The sequence below is a fragment of the Eretmochelys imbricata genome, chromosome 2 (genome assembly GCF_965152235.1).
Source record: "Eretmochelys imbricata isolate rEreImb1 chromosome 2, rEreImb1.hap1, whole genome shotgun sequence".
NCBI lineage: Eukaryota > Metazoa > Chordata > Testudines > Cheloniidae > Eretmochelys > Eretmochelys imbricata.
The window spans coordinates 51,754,678-51,777,384 of record NC_135573.1 but is presented as its reverse complement, the minus strand read 5'-3'; positions in this window follow the sequence as shown (position 1 = coordinate 51,777,384).

Genomic DNA, 22,707 nt, shown 5'->3' with positions numbered 1-22,707 from the left:
CTCCCCCCACCCCACTCTCCTGCTGGTAATAGCTTATCTAAAGTGATCACTATCCTTATAATGTGTATGATAATCAAGGTGGGCCATTTCCAGCACAAATCCAGGTTTTCTCCCCATCTCCCCCCCCGCCCGCAACCCACTCTCCTGTTGGTTATAGCTTATCTAAAATGATCACTCTCCTTACAATGTGTACGATAATCAAGGTGGGCCATTTCCAGCACAAATCCAGGGTTTAACAAGAACGTCTGAGGAAGAGTGGGAGGGCGGGGGGAAGGAATAAACAAGGGGAAATAGGTTACTTTTTAAAATGAATCAGCCATTCCCAGTCTCTATTCAAGCCTAAGTTAATTGTATCCAATTTGCAAATTAATTCCAATTCAGCAGTCTCTTGTTGGAGTCTGTTTTTGAAGTTTTTTTGTTGAAGGATAGTCACTTTGAGATCAGAAATCGAGTGACCAGAGAGATTGAAGTGTTCTGCGACTGGTTTATGAATGTTATAATTCTTGACATCTGATTTGTGTCCATTTATTCTTTTACATAGAGACTGTCCAGTTTGCCCAATGTACATGGCAGAGGGGCATTGCTGGCACATGATGGCATATCTCACATTGGTAGATGTGCAGGTGAACGAGCCTCTGATAGTGTGGCTGATGTTATTAGGCCCTGTGATGGTGTCCCCTGAATAGATATGTGGGCACAGTTGGCAACGGACTTTGTTGCAAGGATAGGTTCCTGGGTTAGTGGTTCTGTTGTGTGGTATGTGGTTGCTGGTGAGTATTCGCTTCAGGTTGGGGGGCTGTCTGTAGGCAAGGACTGGCCTGTCTCCCAAGATTTGTGAGAGTGTTGGGTCATCCTTCAGGATAGGTTGTAGATCCTTGATAATGTGTTGGAGGGGTTTTAGTTGGGGGCTGAAGGTGACAGCTAGTGGCGTTCTGTTATTTTCTTTGTTAGGCCTGTCCTGTAGTAGGTGACTTCTGGGAACTCTTCTGGCTCTGTCAATCTGTTTCTTCACTTCCGCAGGTGGGTATTGTAGTTGTAAGAATGCTTGATAGAGATCTTGTAGGTGTTTGTCTCTGTCTGAGGGATTGGAGCAAATGCAGTTGTATCGTAGAGCTTGGCTGTAGACAATGGATCGTGTGGTGTGGTCAGGGTGAAAGCTGGCGGCATGTAGGTAGGAATAGCGGTCGGTAGGTTTCCGGTATAGGGTGGTGTTTATGTGACCATCATTTATTAGCACTGTAGTGTCCAGGAAGTGGATCTCTTGTGTGGACTGGACCAGGCTGAGGTTGATGGTGGGATGGAAATTGTTGAAATCATGGTGGAATTCCTCAAGAGCTTCTTTTCCATGGGTCCAGATGATGAAGATGTCATCAATATAGCGCAAGTAGAGTAGGGGCTTTAGGGGACGAGAGCGGAGGAAGCGTTGTTCTAAGTCAGCCATAAAAATGTTGGCATACTGACTTAGAACAGTATGTGTTCACCAAGAGAGTGGGGTGGGGAGAGAGAAAACCTTCTGTAGTGATAAACACCCATTTTTTCATGGTCTGTGTGTATAAAAACATCTTCTGTATTTTCCACAGTATGCATCCGATGAAGCGAGCTGTAGCTCACGAAAGCTTATGCTCAAATAAATTGGTTAGTCTCTAAGGTGCCACAAGTACTCCTTTTCTTTTTATCTCTAGACAGATTTCAAGTACAGAAATCTCTGGTTCTTAAGTTCCTTTAGACAGTAGTTACTCCTGAGGGCATTCTGTGCCAAAATACTAAAAATTCTGCACCAAAAAATTAAAAATTCTGTGCACAATATTTTAAAATTCTGCCAAATATTATTTGTCAAATAAATGTGGAGGCTCCAGCATGGCATTGGGGAGCATAGGCCACTGGCTGCACAGAGGTGGGAGATCACTGTGCAGTTCCCCCCTGAGACATGGACTCAGTGGTGAGACTGCACCCAACCCTGACACAGCGCAAGAACTGGGTCTGCCCAGAAACACCCAAGGCCTTACTCCTCTGTGCCAGGTGCACCAGGTGTGAGCAGGCAGGCTCAGCAAGGCAGGATCCAAGTGTGGAGGGACTTAGTGTGGGGGGATCCAGGTGTGGTTTGAGAGGGTTCTGTGTGGGGCAATCTGGGTGCAGGCAGCTCAGTGGGGGTTCCAGTGCGGGGGGTGGATCTGGCTGCACAGGGGCTTGTTGGGGTGTCTGGGTGCAATGATAATGGGAATCTGCAGGAGGGTCCAGGTGAAAATGGTTGGGGCTCAGCGGAGGTGGGGAGGGTCTGGGGGTGGAGGGTTTAATGGGGAGTCCAGATGCTAGGGGAGTGGGGCTCAGTGGGGTGGGGATCCAGGTGTAGCTGGTAGGGACTTGGTGGGGTGCGGATCCATGTGCGGGTGGCTCATCAGGGTGGTCCAGGTGCAGGGAGAGTGGAGCTCATCGGGCGGGTTCTGAGCATTAGAGGCTGAAGCTTGGCAGGAAGATCTGGGTATGAGGAGTCTGGAGGCAAGGGGGTTGCATGGATAGGGGAGCAGTTCCCTGTATAGGGATCCCTCCCCCTGTGGCTGAGGAGTGATAAATGCAGGAAGTGCGAGGAGGTTCGCAGAGGTTCCTGCCGCTGGAAGAGAAATCTGGGGTGGGTCTGACCCGGCTCCGGATGCCGTGCAGGGGAAGAGAAAGTCACATCCTCCCCAGCCCAGCCAGGACTAGCAGCTGAGCCTGGCGCAGGGTGGAAGCCACTAGCCGGGTCTTACCCAGTGGTGCCCCCTGCCCCACAGTGATTTACCTCTCTGTTGGCTGCCCTGGGCACCCAAAAACATACTATGTGAGAGGGTCGCATGAACGCTCTTGTGACTTCTCTTTGCTTCCCTATCAAAGCCATTTTTCTGCGGGGAAGCAAAAAAATCTGCAGGGGACATAAATTCTGTGCATGCGCAGTGGAGCAGAATCCCCCCACGAGTTAACTACAGTAGTGAATGGAAGTTTTCTGCATTTAAGAAAGCTTTAAGGTCTAACATTGTTAAGCACCCAGGCTGATTTTTGAGATGGGAAGTAGAATGGATAGGGCACTGTGACTGGACTAAGAGTCAGAAGATTTGGGGTGAAATCCTAGCCTCACTGGGAGTTTTGCCACTGACTTCAGTGAAGCCAGGATTTCATTCCGGGTGCCTAATTCTGGCTCTGCCACTAACGTGCTGTGTGATCTTCAGCTTCCCCCCACAGGGTGTCTATTTCCCCTCCCTCCTTTTATCTGTCTTGTCTGTTTAGATTGTTAGCTCTTCAGAGCAGGGCCTGTGTCGCTATGTGTTTGTACAGTACCTAGCAGACTGGGGCTCGAAGTTTGGAGCCAACCTTGAGGCCTTTAGGTGTTATATAAAATAGAATAATAATTTCCAAAGGAGCCTAAGTGAGTCAGGAGCGCAACTGAATTGGGAATTAGGTGTCCAGTTCATTTGGACCCTTTGAAAATCCCATCTTTAATACACAAATGCTATATAAGCATGCATTTACCAACTGCTGCTTTTGCAGGGATTATAAATTCTGCAAGTACATGGCTTAAAATGTACTACAGTCCTGTGTTCATAGCTAGGAGTCTTCCCCCCAAAAAGGAGCAGATCTCATATTTTACTCACTCTTTACTCAAGCAAACTCAGATTACTCTTTTAAATAATTATTTAGTTGTATAGGAAATTTTAACAGTTTATACAAATTTGCCGTGCAAATATCAGAAATAATACATTGATCACTTCAACATTGAGCTTATTATTTTGTTTAGAGAAACATCATGCAGTAATATAATGATCAAATCTCTCTATTTGGCAGGGTATTTCAATACTATAGAGTGAGCTGCTTCATACCACTCAGGACCTTTTGTTTCTGGGGATTTTACTAAATTGAGTTAAACTACTGAAAACTCATATTTATCAAGCCAGGCATGTCTATCAAATATTAACAGTAAAAAAAAAAAAAAAAATTGGACTGCCCTGCTGGGGTTATTTTTGCAGGCATTATCTAAGTATCTATTTGTCCTCTTTCTATTTTGCTGGGTATGTAATTTATGTGTGATTTTTTCCCCATAACAACCTGTCATACTTCTTTAACCATTCCTCTAATTTTGGACTATTTTCCTTTTACTAGTGAGAGCCTATCCGTAGTCTAGTAGCTACTAGCAGATGAGAGTTTAATTCTTCATATCTTTGAGTATGACCATTTCTACTAAGAAGGCCCAAGAGGATTACCAAAGGATCCTGTGGTAATAAATACCCAACAGTTTGCAATATTTGGCTATGAATCACATCCCAGTACTGCTGAATGACCAGACATGTCCACCATATATGTATATCAAGTCTCCTCCTTCACCACAATTTCTCCAACATTATTCCGCATTTAATCTACACACATTTTCTAATTAAATGGGAGATGTTTAAAAATAAAGACTGAGTAAAACTGAGGAAGGACCTCAGGATTCTACCCACAAAAGTTAAATACAACAGCTAATTTTCATGTGTGTTAAGGTTATGAAACTAAACAGTCACATCAAAAAGTGAGAGTCAAATCCTGGTCCCAGTGAAGCCAATGAATAAAGTGGGGTCTTTTCATAACTGGGACATCAATTTAACTGGGATGGCAGACTGGCCACCGTGGTATCCCAGTTAAGTGGATCCTGTTGTAACACACATTTATATAAAATATTAGGATAAAAAAATTTCCCAATATCCTGATACCAGTAATTTAATAGATTAAAGCTAAGTAACAGATTTTTTCAAAGTCACCAACCCGAAGTACTAAAAAATTATTAAATAACCTGTTCTAAACATATTGATCCTATCTAGATATGAAGAAATTATATTTGCAGTTAGAAAATCAACAAAACCAACTAATTTTACAATGTACTATGGAAAAATTCTGAACTTTTTTTTTAAATTAAAGATCATTATTGGGTTACTAAAACCATTAACTAACCTAAGACTTATTCCAAGGTTTCAAATAAGGATTCAAAAATTATTACTCCCTTGAGCTACATGTTAATCTATACAGAAAAGCCTCAGATCATAAGAGTCACAAAATGGAGGCAACAGCAATAGCTAATAAATGTACATTTAAAAAAAATAATCCGGAAATACTCTTTACATACTCCACTGAACTGTGGATGTGAGGGGCTTATTCTACTAATCCATGGCTGATTGTATCCCGGATACGTGGAACTGTGAAGGTACACATACGAGAAATATCCAACTGCCAAATGGCCTCTGGCTATACAAAGGCAGGAGTAAAGAGTACTACTGTCAGAGTACACTGCTTATTATGACACATTCTATGAGGTCAATTTTTGAAAATACCATTCTTTGAAAAGGCTAATTTAGACTACAGTACTAGTGTCAAACCACGGCATGTCATAAATGGCTTAGACCTGTAACCAGGTCAGTGAATTAGGAAGGTTACGATTGTGACAAAAAGCCAATTGTAAAATATCCCCTTCAAATTACTCATTTTAATTTTAACTTCTTGTGTTTGTTTGATTGTTGTGTTATGTTCCTATTCAAATAACGCAGAAAGAAAAAAAAGCTGTGGAAGAGATATTTTGCCCAACTAGCCATGAGTTATTTCTAACACTTTAGGTGTTAATTGACTACTCAATATTCTGAAAGAATAAACAGGAAATTCCTTTCTTAAAAAACTTACTAAAATTATGCAATGGTTTGACAGTTTCTCAAAGTACAAAACAGAATTTTAATACCTAGTTTCCCCTGTATTCATTTTCCTCTTACCTCTCTCCTTAGACAATCAGATCTACAGTATGCCTCATCAAATGTGTCAGATTAATAAATAATGAATGATCTACAAACAATATAGCTCAAATCGTCCACTGTGTTAGCTGAAATCATCCACTGAGTTGGATCAATTATCTTGCATTTAACGAGAATAAAGGAAAATTAAATTAACTTAATCTCTGACACTACTAAATTAAATGATATAATCTTGCATATTACAACAGATCAAAACAATGCACTTCCTGAAACAGAATAATCACAAAACAATGTACTTTTTACACTGAATAATTGCCTGTAGTATGAAGAGGCATTTCATAGCTTTTGTATTTGGGAAACATACACAGAATGCAGTCAGTTCTAGTTACTGTATTTTTTTAAAACAACTAGGAGATACCAGGTGAGAGATGCTTTTGAACCCAGGCTTATAGTAATGCTTGAAGTGAAAATTAAATTATACTCACCAAGGAGGGGAGGGGGGACAAACCTATAAAATATGTATATTCTTGATAATTATTATACTCAGCCATTTATAGTACTTCTGGTTTTCTAGTACCAAGTTTATTTTAGTAGTCTGAATGTTGATGCCTAATGTAGAGAGACTTTACTAGCATGAAAAATGATAGATATTCATCTCGGATGACAGCCACTTCACTCATATAAAGTCCAAGTAATTGAGCTCTATGCTGGTGCAAGGCAAAAGAACTGAAGAAGTGAAATCCACCCCCAAAACCAGGACGGTAGCAGGGTTGCTGCTTAGCACTCATGTTGAAGCTATCCCGGACGATGGGATGGAAGAATAGCCAGAGCCTTTCTGTATAAGTTGCATGGGGTGATGTGGTTACATGGTCCATGGAGACAGATTCAGTGGCCCCTCATCCTGGCCTTCTGGATGGCCTATCTGGGGCCAGGAAAGGGAAAGGGGAGATGATCCCACAGAATCATCTGACTCCCTCTCCTTCCAAGTTGAAGACCTGGATCCTTCCTTATGCAGAGGGGAATACTCCTGGAGGAATTCCACACCACTGCACATGTGCATATTTCATGTACCACGCATATTTTTAATTTTTTTCCCAAAAAATAGCTTCTGCTGAAAAGTTGCTGCAGTTCTGCCTTTTACCCATCATAGGGCGCTGTGGTGCCAGAACAGATCAACAGCTCCTTGCCAGCCCCAGCTACGATACGGAAGAGAAAGAGCCTACCTTCTTCACAGCGTCTGTCAGGCCAGGTCAGGAAACAGAGTCTATGGGGAGACAGACAGCATGGGGCCGCTGCAGGGTCAGACAGGGGCTCATAAGGGCTAGTGGGAGAGGACAGACTAGACCAAGCTAGGCTGAATGGGAGTGGAGGCACAGGGCCACATGGACAGAGGGAGAGGGAGTGCAGAGCTACAGGGGGAAGGAGGATGGCTGAGTTGGGGAATAGACACACATGGAGACAGCCGGGTGGGGGGGGGTGCAGGGCCACATGGGGATGGGGGGAGTGGATGTCTGAGTGACGGTGGAGGGAAACATGGAGATGGGGGAGAGGGGTGCCTGAGTGGGGGTGGAGGGACACGTGGACAGGGAGTTCAGGGACACATGGGGACAGGAGCAAATGTCCCTGACTGAATGGCAGAAGTTGAGGTCAGCTAGGGTCTGCATGGGCGGGTGCTCCCTAACAATCCCACCCCACCCCCCCAAAAACCTGTTCCATACTTTTCCCAGCCATACCCAACAACCCTTCAAGTTCATACCCAGGCTCCTTCCCTTCAATTACTTCCTTCTCCCTCAGCTCCTCCATTACCCCTAACTCCCCCAAGCCTTTGCACCGCTTCTGAGGGGCGCGGGAAATACGGTTCTGTACTGTAATTTAAATGAATGGTTACTCAGAGTTCTGTATTAATATGCCTAGTAAGGAATTTATTTGTCAAAAAACATTTTCTCCATCTTTTTTTTTGGTCTGTATTGTTACAGACATACTTGCTGACAGGCATTTTGAAATAAATTACCAAAATAATTGAAACTGGTGTGATTATATTGTGTTTATTTTGACAAATAAAATATGCAGAATTTTAACTTTTTTGGTTCAGAACTTTTAATTTTTTGGCACAGAATTCCCTCAGGAGTGTGGGAATCACTGTGCAAAAGGCACAAAGAAACCATCATTCCCCTGGGGTTTGTCTGCTTGTTTTTAAAAATGTGTGTGTCCATTAAATGTCTTTTTGTAGACTCAGTCCTGCATTCCTTCACTATATATCTTACGGTTCTGTATTGCTGCCCATTACTGTAGTATCTGGGCACCTTTCATGTAAATAGATTCGCATGAGTGGAGCCATTAGTGGACTTCATAGCACCTCTGGTTCTTCTCCCTTACTGGATGCAGAAAAGCCTGCTGGAGGTATGTAATTTTTGTTTTTGTTATTTTACAGGATGACAGTGGAGGCTGTTGATATTGTAAATGTGATTCCACTTACGGTGGAAAAATTTTTATCAGAGAAGAAGGTTTTATGTCATTTATCTAAAGACCATTATACCTGGATTCATGGACTCTCTTCTGGAAGATCATTCCACAGCCAGAACCCCACAGTTGAAAATGGTTTGTTCCTGGCTCCCACATGCTTTGTGATCTGCACTGATCTCCAGAATAGTACAACTATCTTGGTAATTCATTGATTGAGATCCAGTCTCCAACTCAGCTTGGAAAGGCCAAAACCTTAAACTGGCAATGGAAGTGGACTGAGAAGCAGTGAAGGCACTAAAGCATGGGTCTGATGTGCTCATGGTGTCCTAAAGAGGAGCCACGCATTTTAATTATCAGTATAAGTATTCATGTGAGTAAGGATCTGCAGACACAGATTGAGTGGATTGCACCCTCAGCGAGTTTGCAGATGACACTAAACTGGGAGGAGAGGTAGATACGCTGGAGGGTAGGGATAGGATACAGAGGGACCTAGATAAATTAGAGGATTGGGCCAAAAGAAATCTGATGATGTTCAACAAGGACACATGCAGAGTCCTGCACTTAGGAAGGAAGAATCTCATGCACTGCTACAGACTAGGGACCGAGGGGCTAGGCAGCAGTTCTGGAGAAAAGGACCTAGGGGTTATGGTGGACAAGAAGCTGGATATGAGTCAACAGTGTGCCCTTATTGCCAAGAAAGCTAACGGCATTTGGGGCTGTATAAATAGGGGCATTGCCAGCAGATCGAGGGACGTGATCGTTCCCGTCTATTTGGCATTGGTGAGGCCTCATCTGGAGTACTGTGTGTTCAGTTTTGGGCCCCACACTACAGGAAGGATGTGGAAAAATTGAAAAACGTCCAGCGGAGGGCAACAAAAATGGTTAGGGGGCTGGAGCACATCACTTATGAGGAGAGGCTGAGGGAACTGGGATTATTTAGTCTGCAGAAGAGAAGAATGAGGTGGGATTTGATAGTTGCTTTCAACTACCTGAAATGGGGTTCCAAAGAGGATGGAGCTAGACTGTTCTCAGTGGTACCAGATGACAGAACAAGGAGTAATAGTCTCAAGTTGCAGTGGGGGAGGTTTAGGTTGGATATTAGGAAAAACTTTTTCACTAGGAGCACTGGAATGGGTTACCTAGGGAGGTGGTGGAATCTCCTTCCTTAGAGGTTTTTAAGGTCAGGCTTGACAAAGCCCTGGCTGCGATGATTTAGTTGGGGATTAGGTACTGCTTTGAGCAGGGGGTTGGACTAGATGACCTCCTGAGGTTCCTTCCAACCCTGATATTGTATGATTCTATGACATTACATCGATAATCAAGAGAAAACATATAGGTGGTGTTTATGGGAGTGATTATTTGGAGGAAGAGGTTCCAGAAAGCAGAGTTGGGTTTTTTAAATGATACTTTAAGTTGGGTCACAGGGAAAGGAGTTTTAATGATCCCCCTAGGCAGTGAGTAATCAAAACAATGTAAATAATATGGACCCTGTCTTGCTACCACTGAATTCAATGGCTGAATTCCTGGCTTCAGTGGATATAGAATCAGGCACTCTGAACACAGTGCCATAAATTAACACAGTAAAGTTTTGTTAAGATTGAAGCACGGCACATCCCGTTACAACAGCAAGCTTAATAACTTTGTTTGCAGGGATGGGAAGAGGGTCTGGTTTTCTTTAATCTCAGATAGAATTAGTTTATCGTTTTGAGGGATGTCCTTCTTCATTTGGTCAGAAACAATATTTTTTAGAAGACACAAATCCGGAAGAGGCCACAGATGCACATTCCTGCCATAGCCAGGAGGAAAAGTTGGATCTGTGAAGCCTGAAATTGAGATCTGGGACTAGTACACTGGTGCTTACATTTCTGTCACTCCTTAAAACTTGCTGTCATTTGGAAACAGCAGATTGCTATAAATGTCTTGCCATTCACCTTTCAATTAAATAAAAGTAACATCTGAAAACTTGCATTAAAATAACCATAAGATTTGTTAGGGTCCTCTTCTAATTATGTGATCTTCACATTTCCTGTACATTAACAAAGTTAGACTATGAAATTGGCAGCAAATACTCGAAGCTTTAAAGAGTCTTACAGAACTTGGCAAATAACTCTACAGCAATCAAGTAATCAGTAAGATGAACTTCTTTCCTTACAGCTAGGCAGTTTTTCCATTAAAAATAAGATAAATGGTTAAATTAAATCACAAATATACTTTATTAGATCTATACGCAGTATAATGGCTTTTTGAAAGAAGGCAATTTTATCATTGTGCTTCTGTGGCTGATAAATAAGGCCCAGTCTTGCAAACCCTGACTCACATGAGGAATCCATGCTCATGCAAATTGCCCCACTCTAATCAACAATGGGACTACTCACAGGAACATGGATTCTTCATAGGAATAGTAGCTGGCAGGGTCAAGCCCTAACATTGTAATTACAACTGCTAAATTACACCAAATAATCCTTAATTTGATGTATTATATTGCAGTACATTAGCAACATTTCATTGATTTAATAATCCATCGTAAGAACTCACTCCTGTGATATGATGAAAAGAAGTCTCAAACACAGTATTTAAGTCGTTCTTCCAACACACTGAAACATAGCATTTCTTCACAGGACAATAAAATGTTTATCCTCTGTCATGCATTTCATTTATGCTGTTTAGTTGTGTGCCCTTTGCAGGGAACACAAGAGACTGCCTTATGCATTAATTAAAGCACTGTTGCACTTTCTAAAAGAACAATGAGTGCAAGGGGGAAGAGGTGATCATTCCAAGAAGTAATGAAGAGATTTTGTTTCAGCAGGTTATCAATTATTTATGAGTAAGTCCCCAGATGAATGCATCTGAAGCTGAGTGGTTTTTTTTTAAATACCTTTAAACTCTACACACGGTACAGTAGTACTGTACACAAGCTAAATTGGTTTTCTATACACCAAGAAATGAGAGTTAAATCTGGACGTTATTAATAAAATAGTAATGTACTTTCTCTAACAAAGTGTCTGCAAGTCTTAAAGTCACCTTGTAGATTTCTTTTAGGATCCAACAACAGAAACTGTACTTTGAGACTTTACAGAGATAATAAAGACTGGGGAATGATATAATCTCATAATGCAGAATTTCTGTAACTTTTTTACAGTCCAGTCTTATTTATTTTGACTATCAGATTCTTAAACTTGTTATTCCATATATTATTCTCCCAGGGCAAAACCTGTAGGAGTAAAGTACAGTTGGCTGGAATTTTTTCAATGAAAAATATTGATGAAATTTGTCCTTTTCCCCCCAAAAGGGAGAGATTTTGTTTTGTTTGTAAAAAACTTGTAGATTCTCTTCTAAATTTTCTATTTTTCAAAATGTTTTAAACAGATACTTTAAACAAAGTTGGCCTGTGGGTTGTTCTGCAAAGTATAAATATATATGCACACATGGATGCACATATATTTTATCTTTTGACAGGTGGTCACTTTCATCATGCAGTGGAATAGTGCCAAAACTGGAACATTCCATTTGCTAATTTTACTGATTGCAATAATTTAAGAATTCTGTTTTTGAAAATAATTGATGAGAACGTTTGGAAACGAAAGCCAGACTACAGAGCATAACAGGCCACTTTCAGAGTTACAGAAATATCTGTGCAATTCCCTCTTTCCTCCCCCTTTCCCCCCACATTTCTTTTCTACCAGCTATAGAAGCTGATTAAATGCCCACTGAAATCAATGGGAGTCTTTCTTGACTTTATTAAGCTTTGATTCAGGAGGCTGGAGGGGAGGAAGTATACAAGAAACTCCCTAAGGCCATGTCTACACTTTCCGGGAATTGACCCTGCTATGATTGATGCAGAGGGGGTCGATTTAGCGGGTCTAGTGAAGACCCACTAAATCGACTGCAAACAGCTCTCCAGGCCACTCCAGTACTCCACCAGAATGAGAGGAGTAAGGTAAGTCAACAGGAGAGCGTCTCCTGTTGATGTACTGCAGTGTAAGTCTACTTAAGTTATATCGACTCCAGCTATGTTATTCACGTAATTGGATTAGCGTAATTTAGGTCAATTTACCACAGTAGTGTAGATAAGGTCTAAGGTTCACTTCCTTCCTGGAGCTTCCTCCACATGCTTCCCTCTAAAAGGAGGGTTTGGGGATTGGCACATTGGGAAAGGCTAATTAATCCTTCAGAGAAAGGAGGCACTTTCTGCATAGATCCTAAGGCAACTGCAGGAGAGTGCTTCAGAGTGCTGTCTGGCCTCCCCCTGTCAGGAGCAATGCTGCTATTGGGTTTTACCCTCACCCCACAACTAGACGAGTGAGCCTCCTCTCATTCTGTCCTGAACAGTTAAGCATTGCCATGTACCATTAACAATTGCCACTTTCAACCGTTTTATTAGTTAGTTTGTAAAAGTTTATAGAGTGTGTGTATTTGGATGACAGGTGATATATCAATGTTAGCCATTATTCATTGTTATTACGCAGCTTTAAGGAACATCTACATTTACTTTATCACACCACAGTAGAACAAATGGCTCTTGAAGTCGGAGGACAACAGCTTTACTCCAACCAATCTACATTATCTGTCAGTGTTAGCTAAAATATATGAATATCTGAAAACATATTGACATAAAAGTGAAATACGGGTTGAAAGTGAAATACGGGTTGATGGGCATTGATACAAAAGTATCATTTCAAATCCATCTTTAAGAATTGGGCAACACCTATGTACAATTGTGATACTGCTATGAAATCAATGATCCACACAGTAAAATTCTGAACTCTCTGGTTGCTCACTGGAGAGCTATTCTTCTTAGACTCTGAGCTGCTCAGGGCATGAAAGGATGACGACCTAGACATCACCTTGCCTGGAAAGCACCTAATACATCATGGATGCTACTGTAAACAAATAGCTATAATATAAAAGGAGCTAGATTTGCCATACACTGTTTGAAAGCTGATGATCTGAAGACATCAAAAAGATCTTTGAATATTCAAATTGGTCAACATGTCACTAACAGATTTCTTCTGTGGGAAGACAATTTGTTTTAAGCATGAGCTTCCTTAGCAAACCAAGTGAGTAAGCAAATGGACTTTTATGTTAATTCCCTAATTCCATATCCTCATTTTGAAGGGAAAAAAATCATTTCCCTATTCCATGTTTTTATGTGGACAGAATTTCATTTCCTTCACTATTACTATGAACAATAGATCATAAGCCAGTACTGAGGAAGTAGAAATACAATGTCAACACTAACCAAACATTCTGCGCAATGTCTTGTTGAAATAGCACTTGACAATCAGTACAACTAGGACATTACTGGCCATGCCCAGTGATATGATGCATCCCCAGCTAGTTTGGAAATAAAAAAAAGCCTTTGGCAGGAATCCAAACATGATTTTGTATATGCTTACCTTTGATATCAAAGTATTATCCTTAAGTTAAGTAAACATTTAAATGATACATTCATGGAGAGAGCTTTTCTTACACATTTATACTTTCCCACAGCATACTTCCAGACAGATGAACACTGCTTATCTTTAACTTTCTCATTTACTGTTCATTCATACCCTTTAAAATGAACACTCTTTGCATATGACACAACAGGGATGTAGCAATTTAGTGCTCATTTGCCCTAATAATCTGCTATTGATGTTAGATTAAAAACATTTATTCAAACCACACAAATGAATAAAAGTAAATAAAAATGGAGTGGCAGTGGTGTCTAGTAGATTGAGTAGAGAACGAGGAATCAGGACCTCCTGGGTGGTAATCTCAGTCCTACCACTGACTTGCAGTTTCTGGTCTTGGGACAGTCGCCTCTTTATATTCCAACTTCCCCATCTGTAGAATAGGCATTGTAAGACTTATGAATTTACAGGGGAGTCTTGTGAGGATTAATGTAGTGGTTTGCAAATGAAAAGAGCTAATTATCATTAATATTAAGTAGGGCTGTCGATTAATCTCAGTTAACTCACGCAATTAACTCAAAAAAATTAATCACGATTAATCACAGTTTTAATCGCACTGTTAAACAAGAGACTACCAATTGAAATTTATTAAATATTTTGGATGTTTTTCTACATTTTCATATACATCTTGTATTCTGTGTTGTAATTGAAATCAAAGTGTATATTCTGATTACATATATTTGCACTGTAAAAATGATAAACAGAAGAAATTGTATTTTTCAATTTACCTCCTACAAGTATTGTAATGCAATCTCTTTGTCCTGAAAGTGCAACTTACAAATGTAGGGTTTTTTTGTTACATAATTGCACTCAAAAACAAAACAATGTAAAACTTCAGAGGCTACAAGTCCACTCAGTCCTACTTCTTGTTCAGCCCATCGCTAAGAGAAACAAGTTTGTTTACATTTACAGGAGGTAATGCTGCCTGCTTCTTATTTACAATGTCACCAGAAAGTGAGATCAGGTATTTGGATGGCACTTTTGTAGCCAGCATTGGAAGGTATTTACATGCCAGATATGCTAAACATTCATATGCCCCTTCATGCTTTGGCCACCATTCCAGAGGACTTGCTTCCATGCTGATGACTCTTGGTAAAAAAATTATGCATTAATTAAATTTGTGACTGAACTCCTTGGGGGAGAATTGTACGTCCCCTGCTCTATTTTACCTGCAGTCTGCCGTATATTTCATGTTACAGCAGCCTCGGATGATGACCCAGCTCATGTTGTTGTTCTTTTAAGAACACTTTAAACTGCAGATTTGACAAAACACAAAGAAGGTACCAATGTGAGACTTGTAAAGATAGCTACAGCACTTGACCCAAGATTTAAGAATCTGAAGTGCCTTCCAAAATCTGAGAGGGACGAGATAGGGAGCATGCTTTTAGAAGTCTTAAAAGAGCAACACTCTGATGCGGAAACTACAAAACCCGAACCACCCAAAAAAGAAAATCAATGTTCTGCTGGTGGCATCTGACTCAGATAATGAAAATGAACACGTGTCAATCCACACTGCTTTGGATGGTTTTCGAGCAGAACCCGTCATCAATATGGACACATGTTCCCTGGAATGGTAGTTAAAGCATGCGCATCTGACACATAAATATCTTGCGATGCCAGCTACAACAGTGCCATGAGAATGCCTGTTCTCACTTTCAGGTGACATTGTAAACAAGAAGAGTGCAGCATTATCTCCTGAAAATGTAAACAAACTTGTTTGTCTGAGTGATTGGCTGAACAAGAAGTAGGACTGAGTGGACCTGCAAGCTCTAAAATTTTACATTGTTTTATTTTTGAATGCAGTATTTTTGTACATAATTCTATATTTGTAAGTTCAACTTTCATGATAAAGAGACTGCATTATAGTACTTGTATTTGGTGAACTGAAAAATACTATTTATTTTGTCTTTTTACAGTGCAAACACTTGTAATCAAAAATAAATATAAAGTGAGCACTCTACACTTTGTATTCTGCATTGTAATTGAAATCAATATATTTGAAAATGTAGAAAACATCCAAAAATATTTAAATAAATGGTATTCTATTATTGTTTAATCACACAATTAATCGTGATTAATTATTTTAATCACTTGACAGCCCTAATATTAAGTAAACTGCACTGTAAGACCTCTTGTACTTTTTATTTTCTTGTCTGACATGCTGATATGCAGCAATGCAAATACTTAGACACAAATCCTTTTCTTCCTATGTGAGTACCCCCATTGAATACTTTACTCACAAAAGTAAAGGTTTGCAGGATTGGGGTCTATAGCTTTACCCAATTAAGGCCTTCATCCTGCATCTGACAGCACTCAAGAGAACCGCAGTGCCCATGTGAAACACCATTAAAGTCAGTGCAGCCCCACGTGAGCCCGTCAGTTGACCTGCACACTATCAGTTGCAGACTTGGGATCTCACTGTGCATTGCCTTCAGTTACACTGTGGATCACCTTAAGGATTTGTTTCTATTAAACAGGATGTTAAAATGTGTTTAACAATGTACCTGGTCTATTCAGCTTAGCATCCCTCCCCTCCCCATATTAGAAGAGTTTTAAATAGTATACTGCTGGAAGAACTGCTACTTTTGAAAAGCTTCACTGTTTGCCATCCCCTTAGAGAAACTTGGTGGGAAAAACTTTTAGCATCAATTAATTGAGAAACATGCTCATTTGTTAACTTCTTTGTGTGTCAATTAAGTCAGCAGAACCCTTGGAAAAAGTGCTTCTCAGCTAAATGCTGCTGGATAGCCAATGAGAGGAGCTGAGCTGCTTCGTTTTTGTAGATCCCACAAAATAGTGGCTCTTTCAAAAACACACTTTTGCTCTGGATTATGGAGTATTTTCTTTTTATGATTTAGACTCCAGATGGTCCCTCCTATCAAACTAAAATCATTCTTATGGTATGTTAAATTTAGACCTTAAGCTACTTAATAACATTCCTGTGTATTCAATGTATGAGCTAAAAACCACATTCACATTAAGATGCCTTGCAATTAGGTTTCTGCAGAGCTTTGGGTTTTGAAAGGCATTAAGAGAGACTGTGGATTATTCTTTTTTTTATTAAATGACATTTCACAAATGAAATTAGAAAAATATTTAAGCTTGTTAAAGGTCAGATCCTGCAAACTTTACTCATGCAAGCTGCCTGCAGTTCAACCTCTCATTTAAGAGCTGTGTCTGTATTTGTTCCTTTACAAAGTATCTTACATTCATACATTATTGTGATGAAACACCTGGGTCCATGATGGGTATTGAAATGGAAGAATAATTCCTTGGGCTCATCCTGCAAGGTGCTGCGTACATTTTACTGTCACTGATTGCAGTGGGAGCTAAAGACAGCTGGCACTTGCAGGAGATGCTCAGCATGCCGCAGAATTGGGCTCTTGTTAAATAAGCATCGTATCTGGATTAATGACTTTTTTAGTAAAAGGTGGAGATTTTGCTATAATTATAAATTGTATAACAAAGTAGTACAGGTGTTTAAAACGGTTTAAGAATCATGAACATGGTAAAACCTTTGTTTCTAACATTTCAGCTCAGTTTTTACACCCAATATAAATAAATCTGGTACAAACTACTTCCTTTTATTGAATGTTTTGAATATTTATTTCAATACTTATTGAAACCCAAATAGCTACTAGCTACTGCAGAAGGTGTAATCTAGCACACACTGAGGTTATTGGGCAGAGAGCTTCTGCTAACGTAAAAATTGTCTTAGCTCCATTGAAGTAAGGCACCATGACAATTTACACCAGCTGAAGATTTACCTACATGTTGTTTAAGACAATAAGCAACTCTTATTTTGTTTTGAGTCCAAATTAATGTAACGTGATGCTCTATATATCAGATAAACTTGATTGAAACATGGCTGCTAGGAAAACATCTTTGTCTCTTTTTCTGCATTTGAAATAATACTGAGCCAGTAGGCAACAAACTCTACTCCTTTTACAAATTTAATCAACTAAAGCATTCAGCAACACTGCTAATATATTACTCTGCTTACAAACAAATCTCTCAGGGACAGATTAAAAGGAAATGTTACAGAGCTCTATCATTCAAAGCCTTACAGTTGAGCCACCTATAAATCATTGTGTTTGTTTATTTAGATAATTGGGTCCATTCCTGCAAGTAACTTTCAAGCTCCACAAACATCTGGTTCTGACTATTTTTCACTGTGTGGATTTTTTTTAAATATTAGAAAAAATGTTCCAAGCATGCAGTACATTATCTGTTATGTATAATTTGTGCATGTAACGCTCTCTGCACTGCTTTGAAAAAAATCCAGCTCTCCCTTGGTGATCTCTTCCGTTCAAAGAGTTTCCAATGCGAAAAACAGATGCCACTGTGAATCCAACTGGAGTCTGTCACAATGTAACTGTATCTGAATTAAAAGATAGTTAAGGATTTGACTTGAGGCAACAACAGAACGGAAAATCAAAGCTGAAAGAATCTGCCTGCTGTGTGTATCGCCCTATGTGGTGCAAGCCAAGATATACACACGTTGATTTAAGACTTTGGTCCAGATTCTTCACCGCTTTGGACCTTGCTGTCATCTGCACCTGCGAGGCGTTGTAAAATGCTGCCAAAGCATGACAGTGTTTTACACCTGTCTAAAGGAGAGTGCTCTACCCATAATAATTCTAGGCAGGGACTGAGTGACAACGATCCCTCTGGATTCCTTTGCTTTGTGGGCTTATGTCACAACCTCAGTCATCTGACTACAGCACTTCCCACTCCTGGTCATACAGCCTGTACAGCCCCCCAGCGCCACAGGAGACATTACTTGGCCAGAGGCGCATCCGATACTTCGAGGCTCAGTAATCGCTGCGCGGCTACTGCTTGAGCTCATCCAACCACCTTGCTACGCCCAACCCCGAGCAGTGCACAGCGCCGGAATCACACACGCGCAAACCTGGCCCTCTCCCCTCCCGCGCTTTGCCTTCACTCGGGAGTCCCTCGTCCCGCCAAGGAAAGAGCAGCGCTTCATCCAAACACCCCCCACCCGAAAAACAAACACAAGCGCGGCCACCAAAAGGGGCGATCCCTTAACGCCACCAGCCCAAGTCACGCTGCTGCCTGTGGGACCCTGCCGGCACCGCACCGCACCTGCCTAGCAATAACAAGTCTGTAGGGAGTGACAGCCCCGTGGGGACTAGCGCTGCCCCTCCGCCGCCCACGGGCCACAGAGGCCCGCTCTGGCCCAGAGCAGGGAGCAACCTGGAGCCCCCATGGGAAGGGTGGGGGGCAGGGCTGGACCAGGCGCTAACGCATCAGCCCCCCCCCCACGCCATCAACTTTGGAAACCGCAACCAACTTACCAGGAACCTCCGGGACTTCGGGGGGTGCCCCCCCAGCCCCGTCCGGGCCCCCGCACCGCCGCTGGGGAGCTGCCGCCTTGCTAGCTGCGGCGGGACCCGCACTTCCAAAGGCAGCGCCGGCCCCTGCTCGCCCCGTGCGCCGGAGCCGCGCCGAGCCGCGCGCGGGCGCCCCGGGACGCAGGCTAACAATAACACAAGCAGGGGGGCGGCGCGGCTCCGCCGGCGGCAGGGGAGTCCCGCAGCGGGGCAGGCAGCGAGGAGCAGCCCGCGACAGCCCCTCACACAGCGGAGAAAATGACAGCGGCGGCGGCGACAGAAGGAAGAGCAGCAGCAGCCGCCGGTCCGGGCAGCGCAGGATGAGCTCCAGCAATGCGCATGTTCCCAAAGCCCAGCGTGCAAACGCACGAGATGCAGCGCCGCCGGGGCTGGCTGCGGCGGGGCAGAGCCAGGCTGGAGAAGTGCGGCGGGGACTGTGCGCTAGCCGGCTGCAGAGAGAGCGAGACCATGCACGCCCCGGGTTCTGGTCGCTCACCGCACGCACGCACCTCCCGCCCCTCTCTCCTTCAGAGACAAGGAAGTCCAGGCAGTGAGTGAGTGACCGCTGCACGCGTGGAGGCTCCTCTCTCTCTCTCTTTGCAAACATCAGACGCTCTGTCGCCTCCAAATGCCTGCCATGCAGTGCAGCGTGAAGAATTGATGGCCCCTGCTGAGTGAAAACAAGAAGGAGTCCTTGTGGCACCTTAGAGCCTAACAAATTTATTTGGGCGTAAGCTTTCATGGGCTAAAACCCACTTCATCAGATGTATGGAGTGGAAAATACAGTAGCAGGTATATATATACACAGTATATGAAAAGAGGTGAGTTGCCTTACCACGGGAGGGGGGAGTCAGTGCTAAAGAGACAATTCAATTAAAGTGGGCTATTCTCAATAGTAGAATACCAAGGGAGGAAAAATACTTTTGTGGTGGTAATGAGGGTGGCCCATTTCAAACAGTTGACAAAAAGGTGTAACAGTGGAGGGAAATTAGTATGGGGAAATTAGTTCTTGTAATGACTTATCCACTCCCAGTCTTTATTCAGGCCTAATTTGATGGTGTCCAGTTTGCAAATTAATTTCAGTTCTGCAGTTTCTTGTTGGAGTCTGTTTTTGAAGGGGGTTTTTTGGCTGAAGAATTGCCACTTTTAAGTCTGTTATTGAGTGACCAGGGAGGTTGAAGTGTATTTTCCACTGCATGCATCTGATGGAGTGGGTTTTAGCCCATGAAAGCTTATGCCTAAATAAATGTGTTAGTCTCTAAGGTGCCACAAGGACTCCTTCTTGTTTTTGCTGATACAGACTAACACGGCTACCACTGTGAAACCTGCTGAGTGGTCACTGTAAGCAATGGATGGTGGATTCCTTTATTGCATTGCACTTTTAAAATAACAAACTGTAAGAGACCAGCTGCCTTGGTCTTGCAATAAGCTTGTACATTTTTATATTGTTTTCTTTGACATGATCAAACAAAAATCAATTAAAACTGAAAGTGCTGTTCTAGCTGAAAAATAAATAGGTTTGTATATGCTGCATTAGTACTTCAAGAGGGGAATCTTTATGGGACTTAACAACATAGGACATGCAAAGAGCAGCCCAGGATAGACAAGAAAGGTGGAAGCTTGTTTGTGCCCTAAGTGAATTTTGACAGTGTGGGAAGGATTCAGAGTCATATGTATGTAGAAGATATGTTTTCTTACATTTCTCTAGCACAAAAAAGTACATACACACACATATGTAGTAGATAAAGCAGTGTGCCATATGGCTCATCTTGTACAAAGCTGTTGAGTGCTCTCATAAATATTTTACTAGCCCAGCCATTCTCAAGCTGTGGTTAGCTCTCAGGTGAGTTTCCAGCAGCTGTCTGAGGTGTGTGTGTTGATGGGAGAGCATAAGCTCCTTCTAATCACTGTCCTCATTTCCCAGTGTTTGCCCAGCCATTGGCAAATAGGTCTCCTCTACTTCCAGCATTAGCTGCAAGTCAGTACGTAGGGATAAGGCACACTGTGTCTGATTTACCTGGACTAAAAACAAGAATGAAGGAGTCCAAACTGCCATTTGTAGAAAATTTGGGGTAATATTACTGAATAAACAGATTGTGAGACGAGAGGGTTCAGGTTTGAAATTAAGAGTGTGGGAATGCAGAACATTGACTGAGAGAGAAAAACCATAACAGCAGGTGCAGGAAAGGCTGCAAAGTGAAAATATCTCACTTGGGTTTCTTTCAAGGGAAATTTTACAACTGCAGATTAAAATATAATAGTTTCCACCCAAAAACTACATAGGAAGTGATCCATCACCTATGGAAGTCAATGGAAATACTGCTATTGACTTCAGTGGTCACAGGATCAGGCCCTTATTCCCTATAATCCTAACCTAGATGTCACAAATGTCCTTAGGCCTCAGATTTGATCTTGACTCTACAATTGATGGGTAAAATGAAAAATAAAGTCTTGTCTACACAAGAAACTTTTACCAAATATACCAGGAAAATTATACCAGTATTGTTAAACCAATATATTTGTACTGATATAACCCCCCATATAGACACTCTTATCCCAGCACAAGAGTGGCTTTTTCTGGGTTAGTTTAAACCTCTTCCGAAGCAACATAAGCTAAAATGAAAAATGGCACTCTTATACAGAATAAGAATAAGGGGTCCACATAGGAGGTTATACAGGAATTACTGTATCAGTTTAAATTCACATCTGATACCACTATAAGTTTCCCATGTAGACAAGCCCTAAGATAGAGCCATCCATTTCCTCTGGCTCTGTTTCTGGAGCAGAGGTGCAAAGCCAATAAGAAGTGAATTGTGTCTGATTTATTCTTTATCTTTCTATAACTATTTAAACATAACACCATTATTACCCATTATCTTTTTAAATAGTAATCAGAGTGGTTTTCTCATTAACTAATCACAATTTGCAGTCTTTTCCCAGCACAGACGGAAAAGATCAGTAAAGAAGAGAGAAGATCAGAGACTGAAGACAAGAGGAAAAAATCAGTCATGGTAAGAAGCCCAAACCAGAGCAAATAGTATTTGAGATGGTCTGGAGGCAAGGGGGAAAGGAAATGCATAGGCACAAGCACAATAAATATAAATATATTTATATAAGTAAAAATGAAACCCTTCAAAAAGGCTAGCAAAAAATCAGTGACTTTTACACGTGCTTAATTCTGCACTACATAAAAGTGTTCCAAAGGCCCCAATCACTATCAAAGTTTTATTGTAGCAGGCATTGTAAAGATGCATAAAATGACACAGTCTGTGCCACAAGGACCTTACCATCTAGTATTAAAAAAGATGTATTATGTAAATGTAACAAACAGAAAGGAACAGGAGAAGAAAGCTGAAAGTAATAGTGAAAAGGCTACCCAGTTACCTATTTAAGGAGTGCACACAACTTCATGGTTATAAATAATTTTTGGGGTGCTAAAAGTATAAATAAGTATCAATAGGCTTGGAAAGATGATATTTTTATGAGTAAATATAAGTAAATGTCTATTTCACTGTACACACACAAATTGACAAAATAATTGCTATTATTGATCATTGAAATTTACAGATTGGCAAAGTAAGAAAAATGTTGCTTGAGAACTTAAAGTTGATTGAAGAATATTTACTTTGTATATTTGACATTTGATGTTGAAAAATTGTGTTTTAATGGTTATAAAGCTTTTACTTTTTGAATAGCAAC